This window comes from Bombus affinis, unplaced genomic scaffold (assembly GCF_024516045.1).
Source record: "Bombus affinis isolate iyBomAffi1 unplaced genomic scaffold, iyBomAffi1.2 ctg00000080.1, whole genome shotgun sequence".
Lineage (NCBI taxonomy): Eukaryota > Metazoa > Arthropoda > Insecta > Hymenoptera > Apidae > Bombus > Bombus affinis.
In genome coordinates this window covers 658965-667727 of record NW_026108828.1, presented here as the reverse complement: position 1 = coordinate 667727, position 8763 = coordinate 658965, and the positions used below count along the sequence as shown (strand labels likewise).

Sequence of the window (8763 nt, the reverse complement as noted above, 5' to 3'; positions counted from 1 at the left end):
TGATGCTCGGATCTCGATGATTGCGAACAACTACATTTCTGTTCTGTTAACCGATCTGAGTGTTCCATATTTTACCTTTTCTGCGATGTCGATTCGATATTAAGAATTTATTTATAACGTTAGAGGTATAAGGCTAACACTTAGATGGAGCGTAATTACAAGAATCTTTTACGTATCGCAACTGAAGGTAAAATAACAAAAAAAGAATAAAATAAAAGAATAATAAAAATAAGGTTTTGCGTGTGTGTGTGTATGATTAAGCGAGAATACAAGGCAAGAGGGAGGATAATTATTGTAAATCGAGTTTATGGCCAGCAGTCTGAACATAAAGTATACTACGTTGCAAGCTACGTATGCGAGTGAACGTAAAAACTGTATTACTACCGTTACGTTACAAGGCACACGCACGAGCGAAATGACAAAGTTAGGATAAAAAGATTAGAAAATAAAACCAAGCACGCTGTAATGGTATTTCGCGACGTATTTTATTCTGTAACGTTATATCTGGTATGGTTATAGCTTTCGATAAAAATCACGTGACGTTGCACTTTGTACAGCAAATCAACCGTTTCTCATATTTCGAAATATACACATAGCGTTTTATGCGTAAGGAGAGATAAGAAGCACACGGGACACTTGTGTACGTACGTTGTAAAGGACTTTCAATTTTGCATATGTGTCATCACGCGTGAAATAACCGGACCAAAACAGTGGATACGGCGATATGTTTTTGACACGGCCAACCAGCGTTTGATTTGCGTTGAAATCAAATTTTTCGGTTCAATTTCACCGAAACTTCGCGCTGAAATAACGCGTGATACACATAGCTTGCATTTCACTCTCAATATTATTTTGATCGATATCCGAGCCGAAAGTACTTGCCATTTCGATTTAATAACGCACTTACGTATTTATATCTCATTTATATGTGTCCTATGGTTTTAAAAATATTACGAGGCTGTACATGACGATAACAAGCGAAACGAGAAAGTAGAATATTGCTTGACTTTCGATGTTACATCGATGTTTTAGCTGTATATTCTACGATCGATGGAAATTCGCCAAGCACAATGAAATTTGAATTTTAATCAAACCTTCGAACTAAAAGTATCTTCCATTTCGATCTCATAATACAAATTCTATGCCATATATTCGTCATGTCTTTTAAAATATTATTCTCCGATCACGATCAAACAATAACAATAATGACAATGACGTAGAATACATTTAACTTTGCATATTATATCCGTTATTATATATTCTAATATTATATATTCTGCAACCGATTAAAATTTCCAAAGTACAAATCGAATTTCAACTAAAGTTGATTAAAATCAACTGTTCGAACCGAAGGTATTTTCCATTTTGACTTAATAACGCAAATAATAACAAGAATACTTATTCATATTTTTTCTTCTGTCTAAATATTATTAAAATCATGCAAGGTGGTGTGCAACGATAATAAAAAAATCGAGATGACAGATGTGGCCCTTAAACGCATAACTGCGCAACTATACGTGCAATTCCAAGCATTTCAATAACAGTCCCCGGAGTAGGAAACACTTCAAGTATGCGCTATCCTTGAATGAAGGAGTTAGACAAACTGACCGTCTACTCATTGTGGAAGCGCTCGATAATTACCAGTTCCTGGCGATTTTCTTCCTTACCGGTGTCTTCAATGAAAAGTTAGTCCATGTATATTACTTTAAAGATTCAACCGGGATAATTAAGTTTCGAAAGTCCTTTAGACGCAGTCGTTTTACGGAAGCCGGAAAAAGAAGAGAAATTAAATTTCGTGCTACAACGTTCGTATAAATATCAGATTTTAGATTCAAAGTTTCCAATATATATATTTTTCGATCTTTTTTTTTCTCCATTCGATATGATGATTACGGTGACTCGAAGTTGTTCCCATTCGTTAGAAGATGCGTATGTACTAACAATTAAATAATTTCCTTATAAAAGGAAAGAAACTTTTGGGACAAAGTAATATGTTCCTTCTTACGATAAAATACCCACTGTACGTAATATTTGCGCGCAACGATGGTAACAATAATATTAATTTCTTGATCCTTTTTTGTTTTTATTTGTACAAGATTTACGATAGTTTCATTAATATAATTGCTCGTAATTAACGACATTAAAATGCGATCGATCGATACTCATTGAAGACTGGGTTGTTTAGATTGGAAATTTCCATAACATTCATCCCTAATCATCTATGCAGATTCCAGATATGTACCGTTATACCGTGTTGCGTGAACAATGAAATAAGCGTAACCCGTATCATCGGTTGACACAGCCAACATAGTTAAGGTAAACCAATTAAGGCAACGAGTTAGTAAAACGATTACCCTTCACGTTTTCTCCACGTTATAATCGTGTACGATCCGCCTACCATGAGAAAGGTTATTTGGCAATAGACAAAAAATAGTAAAAAGTCATGTAACAACTATAGCAAGAATCCGATATTAACCGGTTAACCGAGTCATTTTTTAAACTAGCTTTTTAAACGTAATTTAATTTTAACGGAAATTAAACGTCGCGTAGATAAAAGAACAGCAATTGGTAATTTGTGTACTGTTCGTGGATTTCTAGCCATGGAACGTTAAAAACATAGACAGTTAAAATACTATAATAATACGAATCCGACAGACAAGCAACGATAATTTATTGAAAATTGGTAATGAAAAACGAACGGAATTTGATGAAAATTAACAAAACTTTTACCTCGTAATAACGGTATTATTATACCATCGAATAAGTAAAAAATTAACACTCACCAAGAAAACGGTATAAGCAACGAAGATTTACAGCTTGGCCTTCGCGAGACAATAGTCGTGGTTGGCGCCAGACAAGTGGTCGAGAAGAGTATGCCCTACTGCACAGTCATAGGCATAGATCGTGCACCCGAATTGTCCCGTCTGTCGATGGATATTACCTGCAACGACCTCCGTGATACATTTCTTGCGCTACGCGAATAGGTGCACCTGTTTGCGTGCCACTTAATATCGCGTACGCACGAAACAGCTCGAGAATTATCCACGAATTCTACGAATTCGCAGTTACTAATCGCTTACCAAACGTCGATTATGTCGTTAGCGCTTGAAAAGACATTCGAATGTAATTGTTGCAAAAGATAAATGAGCTTTGTAAAATAAACGGTCCAATTCCTATCGCGTTCACAGTCGAAGCGGTACTGTGAGGCTCGTTGCGACCCGGCGTCCCTTTATACGATCGACCCCCGAGCTCAATAGCCAATCAGCGTTACGCATTCCCCAACGTTCAAAATCCTTCCGTTGGATCCACGGACGGCCGATGTCAGTTATGTGAGGGGGTGGAAAGCACTTTTGGCGGTATTACATGTTGCTTCGCTGTAAACATGGACGATCTGGATTTAATTCAATTATCCAAAGCGAGGGAAACGGCGTTTGAGTGGTGGCGCGAAAATTACCGATTTCGTTGCGCATATTGACAAAGTTATGGCGAGGGATCTGTATGGTATGTACTATATAGCTTTTCTCGCGGGCTATGTTTCTTTATATTGTATATCGAAGTACGCACCTAACGTTTCAAGAGAAGCTTTGCATGCCTTGTATAACTTGAACTGTAGTTTAGATTTACAACTTTACTTTAGTCTTTATGTTTTCTTACTTTTCAAGAGGTAATCTGCGATACTTGTAAATAGATACTACATATATATGTACGTTAACTTGTAATGTGTAATATTCCTGTTTGGTTAGGTCTATATTTTCTAATGTGACAAATATGTGTATGGTGGCCATCTTGTACAAGTAAACTGATATTATTAGCGTAATTTTACAAATTACAAGTCATAAATTATTCCTTTTTCCAAACAAGGAAATATACGAGAAAAAATAGAATAGATTCTTACGATTATTTTTGTGAAGTTTTGAAAAAATCATGTATTTAAGTATTCACGAGAAAGGGGAGACAGAAAAGAAATGCAAAGATGGAAAGTTTCGAATATGTAAAACGTAGTGAAATCCGTAAATGATTTCATAACTGCTCTTGAACATTTCTTACAAACAAACGAGTCATCTCATACTTTCCTACAGGAGAAGGACATATTCATCAGAAAAAATTCCATTGATGTTGTCTATGAATGCTTATGCATCCAGCGAAGTCTGTGATTATTTTCTTTATCTGGAAACATACGTTATAGTTTTGAAGTTATAGTTTTACATTATTTGTTCACAATCGTTATAAAAAGACCGGAAATGTATTCAGGTCACGCACATGCTTTACTGCTTTATACGTACCATCGATGTTAAAAAACAACTCGTACCGAAAGGATTAATATAATTTTTATTTAAATTTTTTGTTTCGTATTCATAGACGAAAACTGTTGTGTTGTTTGTCCGCAAATATGTAAAACGATTCCATTATATTATAAAGTTCTGAAAATCGATAGTTTTCGTTATACATTTCGTTAGTTAAAATAGTTAAATGACTTTCCAGAAACAAATCATGCTTCATGGACATTTTGAGCTTAGTTAGCGTAAAAATTAAACCTTGTTCTGTAATTAGTTGTTACATGAAATTAAATGGATTTCAAGTAGCTGGTATGTAAATGATACTTAAACTAACATGTAATGCTTAAATCGTAAAATAAATATACATGTAAAATCAGTTAAATTTAGGGAATCAATATCGATAAACGCGAAGCTATAAATAACATCTTTAAGTCAAAGATTATTTGAAAGAATTTCAATTTCACTTCAAACTTGAAAGGATATTTCAGATCAAGTAAATAACAAATTTATACCGGTATAGTGATCGCATGTTTCTTGAATTCAAACAATTTGTGTAATCGGTACGAGAATGTATGCAATATGGGATATTAAAGAGAATCGCATTAGGCATTATTGCACCATGTACGTCATAAATCGTCGATGGAAGCTCTGAAGCGGGCAAAAGAGTTTATAGCTTCGATAAATAAACTGTTCTTTGTAAATGATAGGTTAAAAAGTAGGTAATCAGCATTAATATCAATTGGATATTCCATCGAATAATTTTAAGGATCTTTGTATTATAACATATCCTTTAGATAAAAGATAATTGTTAGTTTTATATCGAAGAATCCACAAGTGTTTCTACAGTAACAAAGTAATTAACGTTTCCTTAAGGGACTAATTCTTGTTACAGATTTCTTTCACCTTCATCTTTGAAACTATTCATAAATTATATTTATATCTTTCAAAAAATCACATCCTAATCCTTAATAATGCTCACAGTTTTGTAGTATTTAATATCTTTTGATTTATTCGAGATTTCTTCAAATCTAATACAGAATTCAAAATGTTTCACGTATTTATTATAGTCTATAGATTATGCTTACAGACTTGGTTCATGTATGTACGTATGTGTATTATACATTATTGTATTTAAGAATTTATATGATCGTCCCATGAAATACCTCTAGTCTGTAGGAAACAGTCTGTTGCTACTATGGTTTAGATGAAAGAATATTATGACATGTCGTTTAACTGTATGATACCATCTATTAATGTATCAACGATGACTTTAATGACAGTCTAATAGATATTGCGCTACAACTTTGATCGACGTGACTTATTTCTATGATGCACTTCGACAAGCTGATTTCAGCCAAATCAAGTCAAACGAAGTTTCTTATGTTTAATATTCATATAAACTTACTATGCATGTACGTAGTTTGTTTCAATAGCATCTACATAGTTTAAGAAACTAGTTGATGACGTTGTTTCAATAACACAATCATAGTGGTTTTTAGAATAATCATGATTCGAACGCAGACTATTAGGGGATGATATGTTTTAAGAACAAAAATTATAGTTTTCCCTTCTAAAACATGAGATTGAGATTGAAATAATTTTGAAAGAAGAGCAAAATAATTTTAATTCTTTAACCATTTAACTCTACCTTAATAACAAAATACAAGAACGTGTTAAGTATACATTATTACTAATTTAATTATTTATATCACTAATAAACAATATTCTTAATTCGCAATTCTTATATCATTGAACTATACTATTAATGAAATGATTTTATATAACTTGCAATTCAATGGAATAAAAACATGAATGAAATATTTAAACATACCTACGTACATAGATTTCCAATAATTTTACGTAACTTTATGAATTAACACGTTACAATATATTTTGCATATATATACGGTATATATCTGTTACATTTATCAAAAATGATTCTTGTTCAATTACATTCGCCACTTATATCGCGGAAGCGTAAAATTATTTCAAACAATATGAAAATAATTTATCGTGAAAAATATTTTACGTATTGTTTCTCGTTTTTATCGTAAATTAAGCACGTTCCCATTTCTTGCCATAAGAAATAATGGATAATAGATAACAACAGCGTAACGAAAGTAAAAATTATTGTTCATTCACGTTTTGAACGTAATTTTATCAGCTGTACTTTTTCAGCTACTTTGATTTTACTTAATTTCAAAGAACATATTTAAATAATAGCTGGCTTAACGTATGAAATATAACGTCGAAATATTACCGCGACTGTCTTGAACAGATTTCCGCCTGTAGATGACTTTAAACGTTTCCGTATCTCGTAATTTGCGAGAAACGAATCTCACATACATTTCTACGAGACCTTGCTCTGTCCATCTTGCAGTTCCTTCCTTGATTGACTTTCAAATTTCCCCCTGGATTCTAGGCTGTTTCTGTCATATAGAGTGAAGAGTTCGCTGGCCCTCGAAGCAAAGAGACAAGCACATAGAAAGTCTGCCTTTGGGGTTGGAAGTAAGCATAATTTACGATACGATGATCTAATCCCTTCATCACGCTTGGAATATACATGGTTGCCTGTAAAAGGACGCAGTTTTATATTCAGCAAGTTGCAAAGAAAAGATCTATGTCATTTTGTGATCTTATAGTACTCACTCGAGAGAAAAGTAAATTTTAATCAACGTTATATAATATTGATGAAATCCAATTGCTGGGTCAAGAAGAAGAGAAAAATATCCTTCGCCATTCATAACAAATATTTGACTTTCTGTTTTAATATACTGCGGGCACGAGAAAATATTTGCGCGTGTCCATATTTTCCAATGAACCGTTTTCCTATCAGCTTTTATATTTCAAATCAAATCCTTATAATCGTATGAAAGTACCATTAAATAATACCAAGTTTAATACGTGTATCATGTATTTATATTCATATTATTTAAATACCTTTCGTAGTCACTGTATAACTGCCATCTGTGGATAATACATAATTCTCTATTTATTCCTTCTGTAGCCGATATTGCACGACATGCATTATTTATTGATTTGTACGTGTGTCCACAATAGGTAGATTTCTCTCTATGTGTATTCATAAAAAAAAATTCGTTGGATTCAAATCAGATGATGGACGAGATTATTTTATTGGACACGTTTATTCTATCTATTCTATCGAGGGTTCGATTTAAACGTTCGATTTAAATGTTAAATAAAAAGTACGGTATATCAAGTAAATAGGATTAATTATTGGATCTACGCTTATCAGATATTTTATACTTCTCTCATTAAACATGTACTACAAATTTACGGAGTTTTAGATTACTTCCTTGTAACATTCTCTCTCTCTCTCTCTCTCTCTATATATATATATATATATATACAAATATGTACATATATGTAAGATAGTAATCCGGGGATAATTCAGGGATCTATTCTGTAGTCTGAAAATCGAGTTTTTATTATGGAGTAAATAATAAAATACAAAAATAAACAACAATTAATATGCGTCTATAACAATAAATAATACTTATATAAACGGGAAATAAAAAGTCTTTAGTACAATGTTTACCTGAAAATCGAGAATCGATTTTCAACGTCCTGAGCTACCGATCTTCCTTCTTCAGTCTTTAAAATTTTAAATAACTATTCTGTAACCTTGTCTGTCTCTAATGTAACTCTCTGTCCGTCCGTTCGCGAAAAATTTGCTTCTTAAAATGGTCGTCCATAAAATAAAAGAAGGTCTGTCCGTGAAACACAGCCTGTCGTGCAACCCGTAAAACAAAAAGAATCCCTATCCTACAGGAACTCTAGGGAGTTTACACCGCCCCTCGAATGGGGAGTGAAACAGATTCCCTTCAGATCCCCGATTACCGTTATCCACTTCATATATGGAGTTTGAAATCCTTCTTAGAATTATGAAAGGTCCTTTCCTCATTTCTTCCAGCTTATTTCTATTCATTTTTTTTCCGTTATGGGTGAAGACCATATCACCGATTTTAAATTCGTGTTCTCTTCTTTTTTTATCGTATTTTTGTTTGTTGATTTCGAAATTTCTTGTTGAGTTTTTGAATGCTTCTTCTCTGTCTCTTTTTAGGTTTATCTTATTCTCCATTATTTCCTTAGGGACGATTTCAATCATTTTTCCATTCAGTAAATGATTTGGGGCAAACCCCGTTACACTGTGTCTGGTGTTATTGTTTTCTTCTACGCTTTCTTCTGTGATTTTTGTCCAGTTTCTCTTATTTTTGTCTGAATTACATCTGATCCTGTTTACTAATGTTTGATTTACCCTTTTGTTCAGTCCATTGGAGGATGGGCAGTCTGTCGAGGTGAAAATTAATTTAATGTTCCTTTTCCTCGTATACTCTTGAATTTCTTTGGATGTCATTACTGGGTATCGGTCTGCAAGGATAATTTTTATGGAATCAGTTTCTCCTGTCGAGTCTATAAGTTTTATGATATCTTCTGTGTGTTGTGTTTTCGATGTGGACATAAA

The 8763-nt window shown here is 33.2% G+C and overlaps 2 long non-coding RNA genes across 3 annotated transcripts; both read right to left on the bottom strand.

The window, feature by feature from the left end:
- Nucleotides 1-4390: 4390 nt before the first annotated feature.
- Nucleotides 4391-7005, bottom strand: LOC126927270 (uncharacterized). Its single transcript, XR_007715342.1, has 3 exons — nucleotides 6927-7005; nucleotides 6538-6848; nucleotides 4391-4421 (listed from the first exon to the last, which is right to left on the bottom strand). It is a non-coding gene; the product is annotated as an uncharacterized LOC126927270 (long non-coding RNA).
- Nucleotides 7006-7035: 30 nt separating this feature from the next.
- Nucleotides 7036-8026, bottom strand: LOC126927259 (uncharacterized). 2 transcript variants are annotated; one of them, XR_007715332.1, is made up of 3 exons: nucleotides 7837-8026; nucleotides 7218-7349; nucleotides 7036-7135 (listed from the first exon to the last, which is right to left on the bottom strand). It is a non-coding gene; the product is annotated as an uncharacterized LOC126927259 (long non-coding RNA). The 2 variants fall into 2 exon arrangements; XR_007715331.1 differs by lacking the exon at nucleotides 7837-8026 and having other exon boundaries at nucleotides 7218-7447.
- Nucleotides 8027-8763: the final 737 nt, after the last annotated feature.